This window comes from Lissotriton vulgaris, chromosome 4_1 (genome assembly GCF_964263255.1).
Source record: "Lissotriton vulgaris chromosome 4_1, aLisVul1.2, whole genome shotgun sequence".
In the NCBI taxonomy this organism is placed as follows: Eukaryota; Metazoa; Chordata; class Amphibia; order Caudata; family Salamandridae; genus Lissotriton; species Lissotriton vulgaris.
In genome coordinates, this window is record NC_141691.1 from 635,909,788 (window position 1) to 635,929,537 (window position 19,750).

The 19,750-nt window shown below is 42.6% G+C and overlaps 1 protein-coding gene across 3 annotated transcripts in view; it reads right to left on the reverse strand.

The window, feature by feature from the left end:
• UPP1 (uridine phosphorylase 1) overlaps positions 1-19,750 on the reverse strand; it is a 117,325-nt gene that overhangs the window by 76,787 nt on the left and 20,788 nt on the right. The gene's annotated exons all lie outside the window — the stretch shown is intronic.

The window sequence follows — 19,750 nt, forward strand, 5'->3', positions numbered from 1 at the left end:
AGGTAGGGGTATGTAATTTTTTTGTCATAGGAATTTATATCCTTGGCAACTTTGTCCAGCTTTGTACTCTGTGTATACAAATCAAATTCCCTTATAGTTTTATCTAATCTGTCCAGTGCCTCTTTGGCATTGGCTAGGGCCTTGTCCTCAGTGATCTCCTTCCTGAGGTCTGCAATTTCCCTTGTCAAACGTTCAACCTCTTCCACTGCAGTCTCGATACCCAACACCATCAGTGTCTCGAACACGTGTTGGATATGAGGCTGAAGTTGTCTTTGAACTTAGGATTCTCAAGGAAAATTGCAGGCTCGTTCCGTACCTGTAACCCAATTGGTATCACATTGGAGCGTAGATATTTCGCTAGTGTATGCCCATGAAGCCTAGTACGTATGAGTTTCTTTCCAGACGTTCTAATTTGGAAACTTTCTCATTCAAGGACAAATTGCCAATGGAAATACTGTCTGGAAGGAGGGTACCACCTCCCTCCTCCTGTAGGAGTTTTTCAATATAGTCCTCGCTGTATGAGAGGGTCTCTTTTTCTGACATTACTAATATACTAAATCATTCAGCGGACACTTTACAAAGGACAACAAAAATAAAAATTACAATGATAATTAACAAACATAAACCCTCGCAGTATCACTGCTTTAAGGTAACCATTAAGTCAATGGGGTGACCCAGAACGTCAAGGAGACCCGGGTAGTAAATGCTATTCAAAGACAATGGTCTCAGACAATTACTTCTACTTCAGAGATTATTCACTTAGTTCTGGGACATGTACAGTTACTTAGCCCAAATACATTCAATGATAACAAAACTACAATCAGAATCGAATTCAAACAAAGCAACAGCAATAATTCAGGGCAATTTTAATCCATTACGAATTATAGCTATCTCAATACACACAGAGAGAGATTCGGTTGCCCAAACTAGAATATGTGCACGAAATTGAATATAGCGTGTTAGAATAGAAAAGTGAAAAAGAACATAGAGTGAAAAAGTGCTTCAATTAAGAGACATGAACAATCAATTTATATCAAAAAACAATTTTTCAAAAATATCCTGGCGTATAATATTTTTTCAAAAACACTTTCTTATGGAGACCATGCTTCCACAATTATATTGCACATGAAAGGGATTTATGACAACATCCAGGAAAAAAGTTCAAATGGCGTCGACGTTTCGACTCGTCTTTGAGGCCTTATGGAAAATTAAACCTTGGCCAGCGAGTCTTCATCAGGACTAATAGTATGGGCAGCCAGAAGAGTAGCAAGGCCCTGAAACAAATTAAATATAGGTATAAGGCTGTTGCACACCCAAAAATTAAAAAGGAGGGGGGTGTTATTAGAATGAATATTAGCTTACCTAATCAGTCTAGGTGGCAAGGAAGGATGATGCGTTCAATCTCACACCCGGGAATAAGGAATTAATGCCTAAAGATATAACAAAGATGGTCACTAGACCAGTCTTACATTTGTGGCGATTTTAACATCCAGACTACTTGGTATACAGATTTATTTACCTTATTAACAAGGTGGTTCTATGCTGTAATTAGATAGAATCCAGCAGGTAATTAGTCTCTGCTTCCTCAGAAAATTAATCAAGTCCTATTTACAAAAAGGGGGACAAAATAGTGAAGGGGATTTGTTAATGGAAGAATCCTAAAAACGCGGTCATGCCTGTTGGTTTAAGCATGAAATCTTAAAAGGCAATCTTACCCATTATGGCTTCGAAGTGGCCCATTGAAACTGCCAGTAATAGACGCACATGCAGTTGGTGAAGTCACCTGTAGAGCCAAGAGGATTGAGTCAAACATCGCCTCTAGTGAACTCATAATGGTAAGAGTCGACATGTTTGGAGGATACACTCACCAGTAATTTAAGCAGTTCCCCAGCGCCGTTCGGCGTTTAAATCCAAAATATGGGTCGGGTTGCCTACGGGGCAAAAAACGGGGGGATCGAGTCAGTTATGGCCTCTGGTGGCGTCATATAGATAAAAATAGAGGCGGTTGTGGCGCAAACTCACCAGTCTTGGCCACAGTACCCCGGCTCAGTTCGGCGTCTACTTCCGATTGTGCCCGGCGTCCGTCATGGACAGAGAAGACGCACTCCGTATAACAACGCGGACTGAATCCAACCGGACATCGGAAATGAAAGACTTAAATCAGTGGAGCTCTTTTATTCTGGGGCGTGTCCTAACCTCGAGCATGCGTGGCAATGGAGTACAGATCTGCCACTGAAATCGAGGGATTAGTATCTCTACTTTGTCGGCCATTTTGGGTTGGGGCCGTGGATGTCTAAATTTAATGACAACCATCGGTATGGAATATACACAAGTTCTAAAACAGATTATAAACAATATATACATTGTCATATATTTCAATACATTCGTGCAAAAATATATTACAAAAAACAAGTACATAATAATACAGTATATAAAAATATATCACAAAAAACGGGTACATAGTAATACAGTGTACAGTGTACAGAATGGTCTATATTTACTGCATGGTTAAGCATTACTCAGTTATCAAGATACTTAAGGATTCATGGACTGATAGTGCTGGGGTGTCCACCCTCTTAAGGAGTGCAGGTTGAATCTAAGCTTCTTAGGAGATCAGGTTATGTTAACGTTCGTCCTGATGAATTAAATCTTCAGAAGGGACACCTGCCTATTTATTTCCTCCTGTTCATTAAGTCCCTGATTCACGGTGTTAAGTAAATATATCCATTTACATTCTCTTAGGTTGAGTATGTTTCCAAAATCACCACCACGTACATTCAGGGTGACCTTCTCAATTACCCACCACCTAAGGCTATTGCTATCATGGCCAAAGGTAGTGAAATGGTCAACCAGTGGTGCTCCGGGGGTTTTACACTTGATGCGACTGCAGTGTTGGAGAATTCTGCATTTGACTCTTTGTGTAGTTTGACCTACATATAAGAATCCACATGGACATGAGATCGCATAGATGACCCCTGCAGTATTGCAGTTACTGTGTTGCTTTAGAGTGTATGCTTTGTTATTGTGGCTGAATGTAGTGCATTCTTTAGTTAGGGGGCACGCGCGGCACAATCCGCATTTGCTATGGCCCTTCACTGGGGGCAAGTCCCAAAGAGTGGTCTGTCCCATCACTTGTTTCATGGGTAAAAGGGATCTGACCAAATGGTCCCTGACATTCATCGCTTTGCGGAATGCATGTAGTGGAGGGGGCAGTCCCCCAAGTTCCTCACTTACTAAGTGCCAATGAAGGTTGATGGATTTTTTGATGGCGCTCCTCTTAGTGTTATAGGTAGTGACACATACAAGACGATCCTCACTTTGCTTTTTCGGGGTTGGGACCAATAAATTCTCCCGATGGTTGTGCCAAGCCCTCTTGCGGGCTTTTTTCAAAAGTCGTGTGGGATATCCACGCTCTTGAAGTCTCACAATAAGTAGGGAGGATTCCTCAAAATAATCTTCTTTTTTGGAGCAATTTCTCCGCAACCTCAGGAATTGGCCGAAAGGCAAATTGTCTCTGAGGTTGCGGGGGTGGTGACTCGTGTTCCTTAGCAAGGTATTGCGTTCGCTGGTCTTACGGTACAATGTAGTGTATAATTTACCCTCATCTGATTTAATTTGGATATCCAAGAAGTTAATCGAGGCGCTGTTGGATTCCAGGGTAAATTGAATGTCATCAGAATAGGAATTGAGCCCTTTATGGAATTCGTTAAGTTGTTCATTGCTCCCTTCCCAAATTAAAAGCACATCATCGATGTACCGTGCCCATAGGGCAATGTGATCACGGTATGGATTTTGCACATTAAGAACATATCTTTGCTGAAACTCATTCATGTATATTATAGCCAAGTTGGGGGCAAAGCTTGCCCCCATAGCTACTCCTTTCGTTTGAAAATAGAAGTGGTCGAGGAATGTGAAGAAATTTTGTGTCATTGCTATGGTCAATAGTTGAATAATAAATTCAGTTGGGACACGGTGTGGTGTGGGTCTCTCGTTTAAAACATTCTCAATGCATAATAATGCCGCTTGTTGAGGAATGTTTGTATATAAGGACACAATGTCCATTGTGGCCAATAAATATCTTGCAGGGTCATATACCCGGCCATCGACTAGCTTGATCACATTCATTGTGTCCCTCAGATATGTTGGGGTGGACACAGCGATGGGTTTCAAGAATGTGTCGATGTACTTACAGAGAGGCTCTAATAGGGACCCACATCCTGAAATAATGGGTCTTCCAGGGGGGTCCACCATCCGCTTGTGAACTTTGGGTAATGTATAAATTGTAGGCATACGTGGGTTCTTATTATTCAAGAATTCCAGTTCTTGTTTGGTAATTATGTCATCCTCATATGCTCGAGTTGTAATTCTGTTGATCAATGTGCCAATTCTTTTAGTTGGATCAGATTTAAGGAGGGTATAATTTCCTACTACGGATAGCTGGGACAAGATTTCATTCCTATATTTTTCAAAACTCTGGACAACGATTGCACCCCCCTTGTCCGCGGGTTTTATCACGATGTTGCTGTTGTTTTTTAAGGTAGCCAGAGCTTCTCTCTCCGGTTTAGAAATGTTATACGGGACATATTTCCTTTCAGTTAGTATTTTATCCACATCCCGCAACACCACCTGTTCATATGTTCTGATTTTATGGTCAATGAGGTGTGTTGGAGGGTTGAATTTGGAGGGAGGTCTCAGGCCACTCCCAGAAAAGACAGGTTGAGAGGGAATTTTTAGGAAGTAGTGTTTAAGTCTCACTTTCCTGAAAAACTGTTGGAGTTCCATCCTGAGAGTGAAATTATCAGGCATAGAAGTGGGGACAAAGGATAACCCTTTACACAAGATTTTTTGCTCGTTCTCATTGAGTAGGTAGTCGGAGATGTTAATGACAGGGTTATCTGGAACCGGTCTTACCACCTGTAGTGTTGTCGACGTGTGCGAATTTCGCCATGGTAGTCCTGTTGGAACTGGACCTGTTTGTTCCCCCTTCCTGTACCTCGATTCCAACGGGTAGGGCGCTGTCCCCTGGGTCTGCCCCAGGGGCGTCCCCTCCCTCGTGTGCCCCACCATTGGTCCTCGGTTAAAAAAGGTTGTTGATCTGGGGGATTTTGTTCGGGGTTACGTGTAGCCCCTCCCGTGCTAGTTCCTGGGCGTTCAGACTCACTATCCGAGCTACTAGTATACGATGAGCCTGAGAACGTGTTGAAACGTCTGTAGCCCCCCCTCCCTCTACTGGTTAAGCCACCTCGCTGGTCTCTAGTGAAGTAACCTTCTTGGAGGTAGGGGTATGTAATTTTTTTGTCATAGGAATTTATATCCTTGGCAACTTTGTCCAGCTTTGTACTCTGTGTATACAAATCAAATTCCCTTATAGTTTTATCTAATCTGTCCAGTGCCTCTTTGGCATTGGCTAGGGCCTTGTCCTCAGTGATCTCCTTCCTGAGGTCTGCAATTTCCCTTGTCAAACGTTCAACCTCTTCCACTGCAGTCTCGATACCCAACACCATCCAGTGTCTCGAACACGTGTTGGATATGAGGCTGAAGTTGTCTTTAAACTTAGGATTCTCAAGGAAAATTGCAGGCTCGTTCCGTACCTGTAACCCAATTGGTATCACATTGGAGCGTAGATATTTCGCTAGTGTATGCCCATGAAGCCTAGTACGTATGAGTTTCTTTTCCAGACGTTCTAATTTGGAAACTTTCTCATTCAAGGACAAATTGCCAATGGAAATACTGTCTGGAAGGAGGGTACCACCTCCCTCCTCCTGTAGGAGTTTTTCAATATAGTCCTCGCTGTATGAGAGGGTCTCTTTTTCTGACATTACTAATATACTAAATCATTCAGCGGACACTTTACAAAGGACAACAAAAATAAACATTACAATGATAATTAACAAACATAAACCCTCGCAGTATCACTGCTTTAAGGTAACCATTAAGTCAATGGGGTGACCCAGAACGTCAAGGAGACCCGGGTAGTAAATGCTATTCAAAGACAATGGTCTCAGACAATTACTTCTACTTCAGAGATTATTCACTTAGTTCTGGGACATGTACAGTTACTTAGCCCAAATACATTCAATGATAACAAAACTACAATCAGAATCGAATTCAAACAAAGCAACAGCAATAATTCAGGGCAATTTTAATTCATTACGAATTATAGCTATCTCAATACACACAGAGAGAGATTCGGTTGCCCAAACTAGAATATGTGCACGAAATTGAATATAGCGTGTTAGAATAGAAAAGTGAAAAAGAACATAGAGTGAAAAAGTGCTTCAATTAAGAGACATGAACAATCAATTTATATCAAAAAACAATTTTTCAAAAATATCCTGGCGTATAATATTTTTTCAAAAACACTTTCTTATGGAGACCATGCTTCCACAATTATATTGCACATGAAAGGGATTTATGACAACATCCAGGAAAAAAGTTCAAATGGCGTCGACGTTTCGACTCGTCTTTGAGGCCTTATGGAAAATTAAACCTTGGCCAGCAAGTCTTCATCAGGACTAATAGTATGGGCAGCCAGAAGAGTAGCAAGGCCCTGAAACAAATTAAATATAGGTATAAGGCTGTTGCACACCCAAAAATTAAAAAGGAGGGGGGTGTTATTAGAATGAATATTAGCTTACCTAATCAGTCTAGGTGGCAAGGAAGGATGATGCGTTCAATCTCACACCCGGGAATAAGGAATTAATGCCTAAAGATATAACAAAGATGGTCACTAGACCAGTCTTACATTTGTGGCGATTTAAACATCCAGACTACTTGGTATACAGATTTATTTACCTTATTAACAAGGTGGTTCTATGCTGTAATTAGATAGAATCCAGCAGGTAATTAGTCTCTGCTTCCTCAGAAAATTAATCAAGTCCTATTTACAAAAAGGGGGACAAAATAGTGATGGGGATTTGTTAATGGAAGAATCCTAAAAACGCGGTCATGCCTGTTGGTTTAAGCATGAAATCTTAAAAGGCAATCTTACCCATTATGGCTTCGAAGTGGCCCATTGAAACTGCCAGTAATAGACGCACATGCAGTTGGTGAAGTCACCTGTAGAGCCAAGAGGATCGAGTCAAATATCGCCTCTAGTGAACTCATAATGGTAAGAGTCGACATGTTTGGAGGATACACTCACCAGTAATTTAAGCAGTTCCCCAGCGCCGTTCGGCGTTTAAATCCAAAATATGGGTCGGGTTGCCTACGGGGCAAAAAACGGGGGGATCGAGTCAGTTATGGCCTCTGGTGGGGTCATATAGATAAAAATAGAGGCGGTTGTGGCGCAAACTCACCAGTCTTGGCCACAGTACCCCGGCTCAGTTCGGCGTCTACTTCCGATTGTGCCCGGCGTCCGTCATGGACAGAGAAGACGCACTCCGTATAACAACGCGGACTGAATCCAACCAGACATCGGAAATGAAAGACTTAAATCAGTGGAGCTCTTTCATTCTGAGGCGTGTCCTAACCTCGAGCATGCGTGGCAATGGAGTACAGATCTGCCACTGAAATCGAGGGATTAGTATCTCTACTTTGTCGGCCATTTTGGGTTGGGGCTTTGGATGTCTAAATTTAATGACAACCATCGGTATGGAATATACACAAGTTCTAAGACAGATTATAAACAATATATACATTGTCATATATTTCAATACATTCGTGCAAAAATATATTACAAAAAACAAGTACATAATAATACAGTGTATAAAAATATATCACAAAAAACGGGTAGATAGTAATACAGTGTACAGTGTACAGAATGGTCTATATTTACTGCATGGTTAAGCATTACTCAGTTATCAAGATACTTAAGGATTCATGGACTGATAGTGCTGGGGTGTCCACCCTCTTAAGGAGTGCAGGTTGAATCTAGGCTTTCTAGGAGATCAGGTTATGTTAACGTTCGTCCTGATGAATTAAATCTTCAGAAGGGACACCTGCCTATTTATTTCCTCCTGTTCATTAAGTCCCTGATTCACGGTGTTAAGTAAATATATCCATTTACATTCTCTTAGGTTGAGTATGTTTCCAAAATCACCACCACGTACATTCAGGGTGACCTTCTCAATTACCCACCACCTAAGGCTATTGCTATCATGGCCAAAGGTAGTGAAATGGTCAACCAGTGGTGCTCCGGGGGTTTTACACTTGATGCGACTGCAGTGTTGGAGAATTCTGCATTTGACTCTTTGTGTAGTTTGACCTACATATAAGAATCCACATGGACATGAGATCGCATAGATGACCCCTGCAGTATTGCAGTTACTGTGTTGCTTTAGAGTGTATGCTTTGTTATTGTGGCTGAATGTAGTGCATTTACTACCCGGGTCTCCTTGACGTTCTGGGTCACCCCATTGACTTAATGGTTACCTTAAAGCAGTGATACTGCGAGGGTTTATGTTTGTTAATTATCATTGTAATGTTTATTTTTGTTGTCCTTTGTAAAGTGTCCGCTGAATGATTTAGTATATTAGTAATGTCAGAAAAAGAGACCCTCTCATACAGCGAGGACTATATTGAAAAACTCCTACAGGAGGAGGGAGGTGGTACCCTCCTTCCAGACAGTATTTCCATTGGCAATTTGTCCTTGAATGAGAAAGTTTCCAAATTAGAACGTCTGGAAAAGAAACTCATACGTACTAGGCTTCATGGGCATACACTAGCGAAATATCTACGCTCCAATGTGATACCAATTGGGTTACAGGTACGGAACGAGCCTGCAATTTTCCTTGAGAATCCTAAGTTTAAAGACAACTTCAGCCTCATATCCAACACGTGTTCGAGACACTGGATGGTGTTGGGTATCGAGACTGCAGTGGAAGAGGTTGAACGTTTGACAAGGGAAATTGCAGACCTCAGGAAGGAGATCACTGAGGACAAGGCCCTAGCCAATGCCAAAGAGGCACTGGACAGATTAGATAAAACTATAAGGGAATTTGATTTGTATACACAGAGTACAAAGCTGGACAAAGTTGCCAAGGATATAAATTCCTATGACAAAAAAATTACATACCCCTACCTCCAAGAAGGTTACTTCACTAGAGACCAGCGAGGTGGCTTAACCAGTAGAGGGAGGGGAGGCTACAGACGTTTCAACACGTTCTCAGGCTCATCGTATACTAGTAGCTCGGATAGTGAGTCTGAACGCCCAGGAACTAGCACGGGAGGGGCTACACGTAACCCCGGACAAAATCCCCCAGATCAACAACCTTTTTTAACCGAGGACCAATGGTGGGGCACACGAGGGAGGGGACGCCCCTGGGGCAGACCCAGGGGACAGCGCCCTACCCGTTGGAATCGAGGTACAGGAAGGGGGAACAAACAGGTCCAGTTCCAACAGGACTCCCATGGCGAAATTCGCACACGTCGACAACACTACAGGTGGTAAGACCGGTTCCAGATAACCCTGTCATTAACATCTCCGACTACCTACTCAATGAGAACGAGCAAAAAATCTTGTGTAAAGGGTTATCCTTTGTCCCCACTTCTATGCCTGATAATTTCACTCTCAGGATGGAACTCCAACAGTTTTTCAGGAAAGTGAGACTTAAACACTACTTCCTAAAAATTCCCTCTCAACCTGTCTTTTCTGGGAGTGGCCTGAGACCTCCCTCCAAATTCAACCCTCCAACACACCTCATTGACCATAAAATCAGAACATATGAACAGGTGGTGTTGCGGGATGTGGATAAAATACTAACTGAAAGGAAATATGTCCCGTATAACATTTCTAAACCGGAGAGAGAAGCTCTGGCTACCTTAAAAAACAACAGCAACATCGTGATAAAACCCGCGGACAAGGGGGGTGCGATCGTTGTCCAGAGTTTTGAAAAATATAGGAATGAAATCTTGTCCCAGCTATCCGTAGTAGGAAATTATACCCTCCTTAAATCTGATCCAACTAAAAGAATTGGCACATTGATCAACAGAATTACAACTCGAGCATATGAGGATGACATAATTACCAAACAAGAACTGGAATTCTTGAATAATAAGAACCCACGTATGCCTACAATTTATACATTACCCAAAGTTCACAAGCGGATGGTGGACCCCCCTGGAAGACCCATTATTTCAGGATGTGGGTCCCTATTAGAGCCTCTCTGTAAGTACATCGACACATTCTTGAAACCCATCGCTGTGTCCACCCCAACATATCTGAGGGACACATTGAATGTGATCAAGCTAGTCGATGGCCGGGTATATGACCCTGCGAGATATTTATTGGCCACAATGGACATTGTGTCCTTATATACAAACATTCCTCAACAAGCGGCATTATTATGCATTGAGAATGTTTTAAACGAGAGACCCACACCACACCGTGTCCCAACTGAATTTATTATTCAACTATTGACCATAGCAATGACACAAAATTTCTTCACATTCCTGGACCACTTCTATTTTCAAACGAAAGGAGTAGCTATGGGGGCAAGCTTTGCCCCCAACTTGGCTATAATATACATGAATGAGTTTCAGCAAAGATATGTCCTTAATGTGCAAAATCCATACCGTGATCACATTGCCCTATGGGCATGGTACATCGATGATGTGCTTTTAATTTGGCAAGGGAGCAATGAACAACTTAACGAATTCCATAAAGGGCTCAATTCCTATTCTGATGACATTCAATTTACCCTGGAATCCAACAGCGCCTCGATTAACTTCTTGGATATCCAAATTAAATCAGATGAGGGTAAATTATACACTACATTGTACCGTAAGACCAGCGAACGTAATACCTTGCTAAGGTACACGAGTCACCACCCCCGCAACCTCAGAGACAATTTGCCTTTCGGCCAATTCCTGAGGTTGCGGAGGAATTGCTCCAAAAAAGAAGATTATTTTGAGGAATCCTCCCTACTTATTGTGAGACTTCAAGAGCGTGGATATCCCACACGACTTTTGAAAAAAGCCCGCAAGAGGGCTTGGCACAACCATCGGGAGAATTTATTGGTCCCAACCCCGAAAAAGCAAAGTGAGGATCGTCTTGTATGTGTCACTACCTATAACACTAAGAGTAGCGCCATCAAAAAATCCATCAACCTTCATTGGCACTTAGTAAGTGAGGAACTTGGGGGACTGCCCCCTCCACTACATGCATTCCGCAAAGCGATGAATGTCAGGGACCATTTGGTCAGATCCCTTTTACCCATGAAACAAGTGATGGGACAGACCACTCTTTGGGACTTGCCCCCAGTGAAGGGCCATAGCAAATGCGGATCGTGCCGCGCGTGCCCCCTAGCTAAAGAATGCACTACATTCAGCCACAATAACAAAGCATACACTCTAAAGCAACACAGTAACTGCAATACTGCAGGGGTCATCTATGCGATCTCATGTCCATGTGGATTCTTATATGTAGGTCAAACTACACAAAGAGTCAAATGCAGAATTCTCCAACACTGCAGTCGCATCAAGTGTAAAACCCCCGGAGCACCACTGGTTGACCATTTCACTACCTTTGGCCATGATAGCAATAGCCTTAGGTGGTGGGTAATTGAGAAGGTCACCCTGAATGTACGTTTTGATGATTTTGGAAACATACTCAACCTAAGAGAATGTAAATGGATATATTTACTTAACACCGTGAATCAGGGACTTAATGAACAGGAGGAAATAAATAGGCAGGTGTCCCTTCTGAAGATTTAATTCATCAGGACGAACGTTAACATAACCTGATCTCCTAAGAAGCCTAGATTCAGCCTGCACTCCTTAAGAGGGTGGACACCCCAGCACTATCAGTCCATGAATCCTTAAGTATCTTGATAACTGAGTAATGCTTAACCATGCAGTAAATATAGACCATTATGTACACTGTACACTGTATTACTATGTACCCATTTTTTGTGATATATTTTTATATACTGTATTATTATGTACTTGTTTTTTGTAATATATTTTTGCATGAATGTATTGAAATATATGACAATGTATATATTGTTTATAATCTGTCTTAGAACTTGTGTATATTCCATACCGATGGTTGTCATTAAATTTAGACATCCACGGCCCCAACCCAAAATGGCCGACAAAGTAGAGATACTAATCCCTCCATTTCAGTGGCAGATCTGTACTCCATTGCCACGCATGCTCGAGGTTAGGACACGCCCCAGAATGAAAGAGCTCCACTGATTTAAGTCTTTCATTTCCGATGTCCGGTTGGATTCAGTCCGCGTTGTTATACGGAGTGCGTCTTCTCTGTCCATGACGGACGCTGGGCACAATTGGAAGTAGACGCCGAACTGAGCCGGGGTACTGTGGCCAAGACTGGTGAGTTTGCGCCACAACCGCCTCTATTTTCATCTATATGACCCCACCAGAGGCCATAACTGACTCGATCCCCCCGTTTTTTGCCCCGTAGGCAACCCGACCCATATTTTGGATTTAAACGCCGAACGGCGCTGGGGAACTGCTTAAATTACTGGTGAGTGTATCCTCCAAACATGTCGACTCTTACCATTATGAGTTCACTAGAGGCGATATTTGACTCGATCCTCTTGGCTCTACAGGTGACTTCACCAACTGCATGTGCGTCTATTACTGGCAGTTTCAATGGGCCACTTCGAAGCCATAATGGGTAAGATTGCCTTTTAAGATTTCATGCTTAAACCAACAGGCATGACCGCGTTTTTAGGATTCTTCCATTAACAAATCCCCTTCACTATTTTGTCCCCCTTTTTGTAAATAGGACTTGATTAATTTTCTGAGGAAGCAGAGACTAATTACCTGCTGGATTCTATCTAATTACAGCATAGAATCACCTTGTTAATAAGGTAAATAAATCTGTATACCAAGTAGTCTGGATGTTTAAATCGCCACAAATGTAAGACTGGTCTAGTGACCATCTTTGTTATATCTTTAGGCATTAATTCCTTATTCCCGGGTGTGAGATTGAACGCATCATCCTTCCTTGCCACCTAGACTGATTAGGTAAGCTAATATTCATTCTAATAACACCCCCCTCCTTTTTAATTTTTGGGTGTGCAACAGCCTTATACCTATATTTAATTTGTTTCAGGACCTTGCTACTCTTCTGGCTGCCCATACTATTAGTCCTGATGAAGACTCGCTGGCCAAGGTTTAATTTTCCATAAGGCCTCAAAGACGAGTCGAAACGTCGATGCCATTTGAACTTTTTTCCTGGATGTTGTCATAATCCCTTTCATGTGCAATATAATTGTGGAAGCATGGTCTCCATAAGAAAGTGTTTTTGAAAAAATATTATACGCCAGGATATATTTGAAAAATTGTTTTTTGATATAAATTGATTGTTCATGTCTCTTAATTGAAGCACTTTTTCACTCTATGTTCTTTTTCACTTTTCTATTCTAACACGCTATATTCAATTTCGTGCACATATTCTAGTTTGGGCAACCGAATCTCTCTCTGTGTGTATTGAGATAGCTATAATTCGTAATGAATTAAAATTGCCCTGAATTATTGCTGTTGCTTTGTTTGAATTCGATTCTGATTGTAGTTTTGTTATCATTGAATGTATTTGGGCTAAGTAACTGTACATGTCCCAGAACTAAGTGAATAATCTCTGAAGTAGAAGTAATTGTCTGAGACCATTGTCTTTGAATAACATCGTGGAGTACTGCTGAACTTGGCGAACTCCGCCCAGGCCTAAATATGTGTCTTTGACATATCTCTTCAATAATCTCCACTAATACTGCTCTCCCCTCCTAGTTCTAGCTTCTAGTCTCATCTTCAGTTGCTGTTCTCACCTACAGTCTATTTCTTAGCCTAACTTTCATATGCTGTTTCTTCCTCAACATGGCCGTCCGCGGGGGGGGCAAGGAGAGGCTCTTGCCCCCCCCCCCGAGTGCCTCTCCTTGCCCCTCCTGCACACGCCCATGTGCACAATTGCTACCTGGAGGGAGGTCTGACGCCGAGCTAGTCCTCAGCCAGGAAATCACCTTTTGTCCGTAATTTTAGGCATTGCTGGGAACAGAGCTGTTCCCCTGCAAAAGGCCTCAGCTCCCTGATGGGGCCACTTTGCACTCCCCTGAGCACAAGAGCAGCCCCACCCCACCCATAATCATTCTGTGTGGGGCTGATTGCCACATACAGAATGACAATGGGTCAGTCTGGGCTGGCACAGCATGTGGTGGCCTCCTCCAGCCTCGGTCCAGGGCAGGGCATTCTGTCACATGGAAGTGCAAAAACGCCCATGCTGCTGCTAGGTGAGAATCCAGTTAGCCAAAGGAAGGCGGTGAAAGAAGTTGAAAGGAAAGGATTATAGTTATAGTATAGCAGCCATGGTTGCTGCTTTTTTATTTTATGCAACTAACAACCATACACAAAGCCAATAGTTCTGGCTTGTTGTAGGTGTAACGTTACTTGTTCTAAGTGTAAAGTTACTTGTTGCAATATATATCTGGATGCAATGACAGTAGCAACAAAAATACCAGTCGGGCGGCACATTATATTAAGAACAGATTTTTAGTTTATGTGTTTTAAGCCATGCATTTTATTACATCAAACACCCTTTTTGAGAGACCCCCCTAGTTTTTTCATCCCACTTAAAGCTCTGTCACAGTCGCCCCACGTCAAGACACTGTGCATCATGCAGACTCATGCCTTCCACTTTTTCAGATTGCCTATGTGTAGGGGCATAGTGAACACCGCTCCAGCCCACCCCTTGCTTTAGGAACTACAGTGAAGGTGGAGTTCTTGATGGGTCTCATAATTAATGTGAAAAGGTGAGTGAGTAAGTAAGAGAAGGGATGGGTGGATGGACGGCTGGATAGATGAGTGAAATGATGGATGGATGGATGAGTGAAAGGGTGGATGATGGGCGAGTGAATGGGTGGATGGATTGATGAATTGATAAGTGAAAGAGTGGATTGATGAATTGATAAGTGAAAGTGTGAATGGATGGACGGATGAGTGAAAGGGTGGATGTAAGGCTGGATGAGTGAGTGAAAGGGCGGGTAGATGGACAAAAGGATGGATAGATGAGTGAAGGAGTGAAAGGGTGGATGGATGAGTGAAAGGATGGATAAATGATAGGTTCAATGGATAGATTCATGAGAGGATGAGTAGATGGATGGGTGGGTGGATGGAAGGATGGATGGCTAAGTGAAAGGGGAATTGAAAGAGGAAGGAGGATGGGTAAATGGACGACTGAACGGGTGAATGGCTGGATAGATGAGTTAATGGACGGATGAATGGATGAGTGCATGGATGGATAGGGTGAAAGGATGGATGGATGATGGATGAGTAAAAGGGTGGATTGAGGGATGGATGAGTGAAATGATGGATGGAAGGAAACGTGATGGATAGGTTTGTAAATGGATGAATATGGACATGGATGCAGCCGCGGTCGGTAGTGGGAGTAGCTGCCGGGCCGTGACTTCGGGAGGCGGAGGGGCAGGGTGGGGGGTAGTAATCTATGGAGTACGGAGCTTTACAGGTAAGTAAACATATAAATAAATAAAACAAATGTTGTTGCGTGCACTGCATCGCATTTGGGGATGTGGTGCATGCAACGAAATTACAAGCCCCTTGGGACACTTTTGCGTCACTTTTCCCATGTTAAAACTGACGCAAAAGTGGTGCAAGGGGCTTGTAAATCTGCCCCTTAGCGTTCAGCTTTTGGGATGCCAGTGGGGTAATTTTAGGGTTCAGGGTGGGTATGGGTTTTGGGGTGGCAGGGATAATTATAGGGTTCAAGGTGGGTATGAGTTTTAGGGTGCCAGGGGTAATGTTAGGGTTCAGGGTGGGTATGAGTTTTGGGGGGGCAGGGGTAATTTTAGGTTTCAGGGTGGGTATGGGTTTTGGGGTATCAGGGGGTAATTATAGGGTTCAGGTTGGGTATGGGTTTTGGGTTGTAAGGGGGGACATTTTAAGGTTCAGGCCGGGTATGGTTTTTGGTGTACCAGGGGGCTAATTTTAGGGATAAGGGAATGTATGAGTGTTAAGGGGCCAGGGGGTAATATTAGGGTTCATATGTGTGCTCTAATTGTTGTCCAGTTTCAAATGCAGAATTCACCACTTTTTTCTCAGCTTGGCCTGAGCATTACCCGATCCTGATTGTCTGCCATTTTAGCCCTGCCCCTATTGATTAACATTAGCCACGCCCCTTCGTTTGCCCAGTTAGCCCCCCCTGGAAACATTTCTGCGGATGCCCATGTTCCTCGAGCCTGCTCATGATTACTAGATGTGCATCTTGCCATATCCATGGAATAAACTGCCTCTCCCCCTCAGTTCCACCCCATGTGCCTTGCACTGTCCTGCCCCCTAGACTCTCCTCAGCTTTGATTCTGGCCCATATCCCTACCTAACCCAATGTTACTTGTCTCAAGTTCTCTTGCACTTTCCTTCGCTACTCCCTCTGTCACTTAGTTCCGCTACCATCTAACCTTGTGTTATGATCTGATTGTTCTTTTGCAATTTCCCTCCTCCTTGATGTCAGCTCAATTACCCTGGTTTTCTCTAGCCCCATCTTCCTCCCCCACCGTCCATCCCTCCTTCCGTTTTCATTTATTCCACACAGTTCTTTAGTTTCTTGGTGTGAGCTTGTTTTAACTCGAAGCCCTCTCTTCTTGTTTTCCTCTCTCTCTTCCTCTCATTGACAATGTATCTTTCATTGCACAATGTTACCTTACTTTCATTTATTTAAAATCTACTTGTACATACAGATTTCATAATTTTATATAAAATGATATTCATTGTTTGCGTTGTATTGTAAAGCTCCCTTAAAGTACACAGTACAAGAGTACTAGAAAAGCATTTACATATATAAATATATTATATATATATATATATATATATATATATATATATATATATATATATATATATATATATATAAATATAATGGTCAACAAAGGAATACCATGAAGCAATCAATAGCAATTTACTAAAAAGTGTTTGGTAGGCCAAATGCTTAAGCCCCATGATCCATTACAAACATACATTTCATGTTAGAATTCCCAGGTATGAGTCATAAGCACCTTATAAAGGTTGCACATGGCCACAAGATCACTTTCCCCTTCACCCATAGCTAAGAACCCTCCCTCCCTGCACCCTAGTCTGTTCACAAAACATGGGAGGGCTTCTGTCACAAGGTCCCAAAAGCGGGCCCTATTGGCTTTGTCAATTCTTATTTTTTTGTTGGTCATGCCAGCATTTTTTTGTTTCTCAATGATAACCATTATGTATACTTCCTTAAACAAATCTATTACTGCACATGTAGGTCAGCAAGACGGTTCATTGAGTTAAATGCTCACTGTTAGCATTTGCAGTGATTTGGTTTTGGGGCTCAGCTTTAAGTATGGTTAGAGCTGTGGTGGCCAGTGTTATGCAGTCCCTTACCCTTCCCTGTTCCAGCCGTTAAAAACCTTGCAAAGTAATCTTTGAAAAGGCACTCACTTGTAATTCTCAGGTCAATAGGACCACAAGTGCTTGCTTTTTCATCATATGAACATATTTAGAAACATTCTTCCCTTTTATTCCTGTGAAACACAGAAGTGCAGTGGTCATTGCAGTTATCACCTATCACCCAGACTACTGCAATGCACTCTACTTAAATATTTATAAAACCTCATTCAATAAACTCCAGATTATTCAAAATGTGGCTGCTCATCTGATTCTGAACGTTCCCAAATGTCAGCAAGTGAGAGAGGGCTTGTTCTCTCTTCACTGGCTTCCTGTGAGGAAGCGGGTGATATTTAAAGCTTTAAGCATGGTCCATCGGGCCCTCCACCATCGCTTGCCCTGAGGTTAAATGGGATGGCCGCACCTTCTCGGTAGCGACTGCCAAATTGTGGAATACCTGGTCACATTGCTAGTATAACTGATCACATGGCTTTCCACAGGAATTTAAAGACCTGGGGCCTCATTTATGAAAAGTGACGCATTGCTGGGTGAAAACAGCGATGCGTCACTTTTCACTGCGCACTCCTTGCGACACCAATGATGCGTCATATTTAATGTATGACGCATCATGTCGCAAGGACTTACAGATACGTCAGTATTACTGACGCATCTGTAAGCGCAAAAGTGACGCATTGCTAGAGTGTGTCACAAAAGTGACGCAACTCTAGCAATGCGTCCTTTCACATGGGGAAAGCCCCATGTGAAAGGGCTTGCGTCAGTCTTACGCCTGCTGTGAGGCAGGCGCAAGATTTTGACGCAACAGCATCCTAAAAGTGACGCAGTGAAATCTCATAGATTTCACTGCGTCACTATTACGAGGCTTTTTGCGGGGGAACGCCCCCTCTGCATACATTATACCTGACGCAGGTATAATGTGGCGCAGGGGTGTAAAAAGTGACGCATCTACCTAGATGCGTCACTTTTTAAATATGGCGCAACAAGGCGCATTTTGTACGCCGCTGGTGCGTCACAAAAAGTGACGCACCGACGGCGCAAAACTGACGCCAGGCCTCATAAATAAGGGCCCTGGTTGGATTCCCTCCCTTACGTTCTCCACCTGTGGAATGCTCCTTTCTGACGGCAGTGCCTTGATGCCTTAGGGCATAGTGCGCTCTATAAATCAAAATCCATCAATTTGCAGGCTTCAGATTTTAATCCTGGAAAAGCAAACACAGTCTTCCATCCTTATTAGGTTGGTAAATTGAGTACTATTACATTGATTATGGGTAACACTTATTAATTATTGTGCTTAGAAATGATAGACTTTTTAATAAGATCTATACAAAAAACAAGTTATTATTAAATATGCTCCTACATAGGGAACACTTTCACCACAACAACCAACCATGCTGGCTTAAACACACAACAGATAATTTAACATCCAAATCAACCTTCTGGATCACGAAACAGAAATATGATGCCACAAAGATTGCAGTTTTGTGTGCTACCAGTGCTTAATCTGTGCCAGTGTTTGTTGGTGTTCAGTCGAATACAAACACCAGCAATTTATTATGACAGTCCACCACTTGGTGATGCTGTCTGACTTTTTAAAAGACCAGCAACGGGATTTATGATTCCATACAGTTAGAAAACATAACGTACTAGTACACCTGATCCATTCTTGCAACTCTTGGTGGCCTGAAATTGAGCAAAATGTCACACTTTTATCAGTGTGATGGATACGAGTAAGGTCTGGAATTGCCACATGGCAAACCAAGCAGGGGCAGTGGATGACATGAGTCCCAGTGGCTTTCCCAGAAATACATTCGACCCTGGTATTTACGTTTTTTACAAATTAACCACTAAATACAGCAACTTCGGAATATAACATATCTTTTGAAGATTGGCGGAGGCTGCAGCAGATGGCCGCATGGGATTTACTTCTAGGAATGTAGAGGCACACTATAAAGGCTGCGTTTTCCTGGTTTCAAAATACAGTTTTATTTCTAGTTATAAATTGCATTTTAATATTATGGAATACACTTGCTCTTGTAAACGAGATCGGTGGAAACGAGAATTCAGTTGTTCAGACCAATGAGTAGTACTGTTTTTGCACAACATCATGGTAAGATGGACGTCAATTAGGGGTAGTTAAGGGAAGCATCCGCTCCCCTGTTTGCCCTTTGCTGCCCTAGGCTCTGCCCTTGCAACCAACAGTTTCAGGGATTATGAAGGTAACAGCAGGAAACGAAAGTAAGTAGTGCTTTAAGAAGTTTCAATACCAGGGTTTTCGGTCTAGCGCCACAGCAGCAGAGGGTGTTGAGGGGCAAGTGCAGGGGCAAGGAGCCAACCCTGTGATTGTCACTGTGGGACAAACAGTCCATGATGTCACTTCCGCTACCTCCAGCTTCAAAGTCCA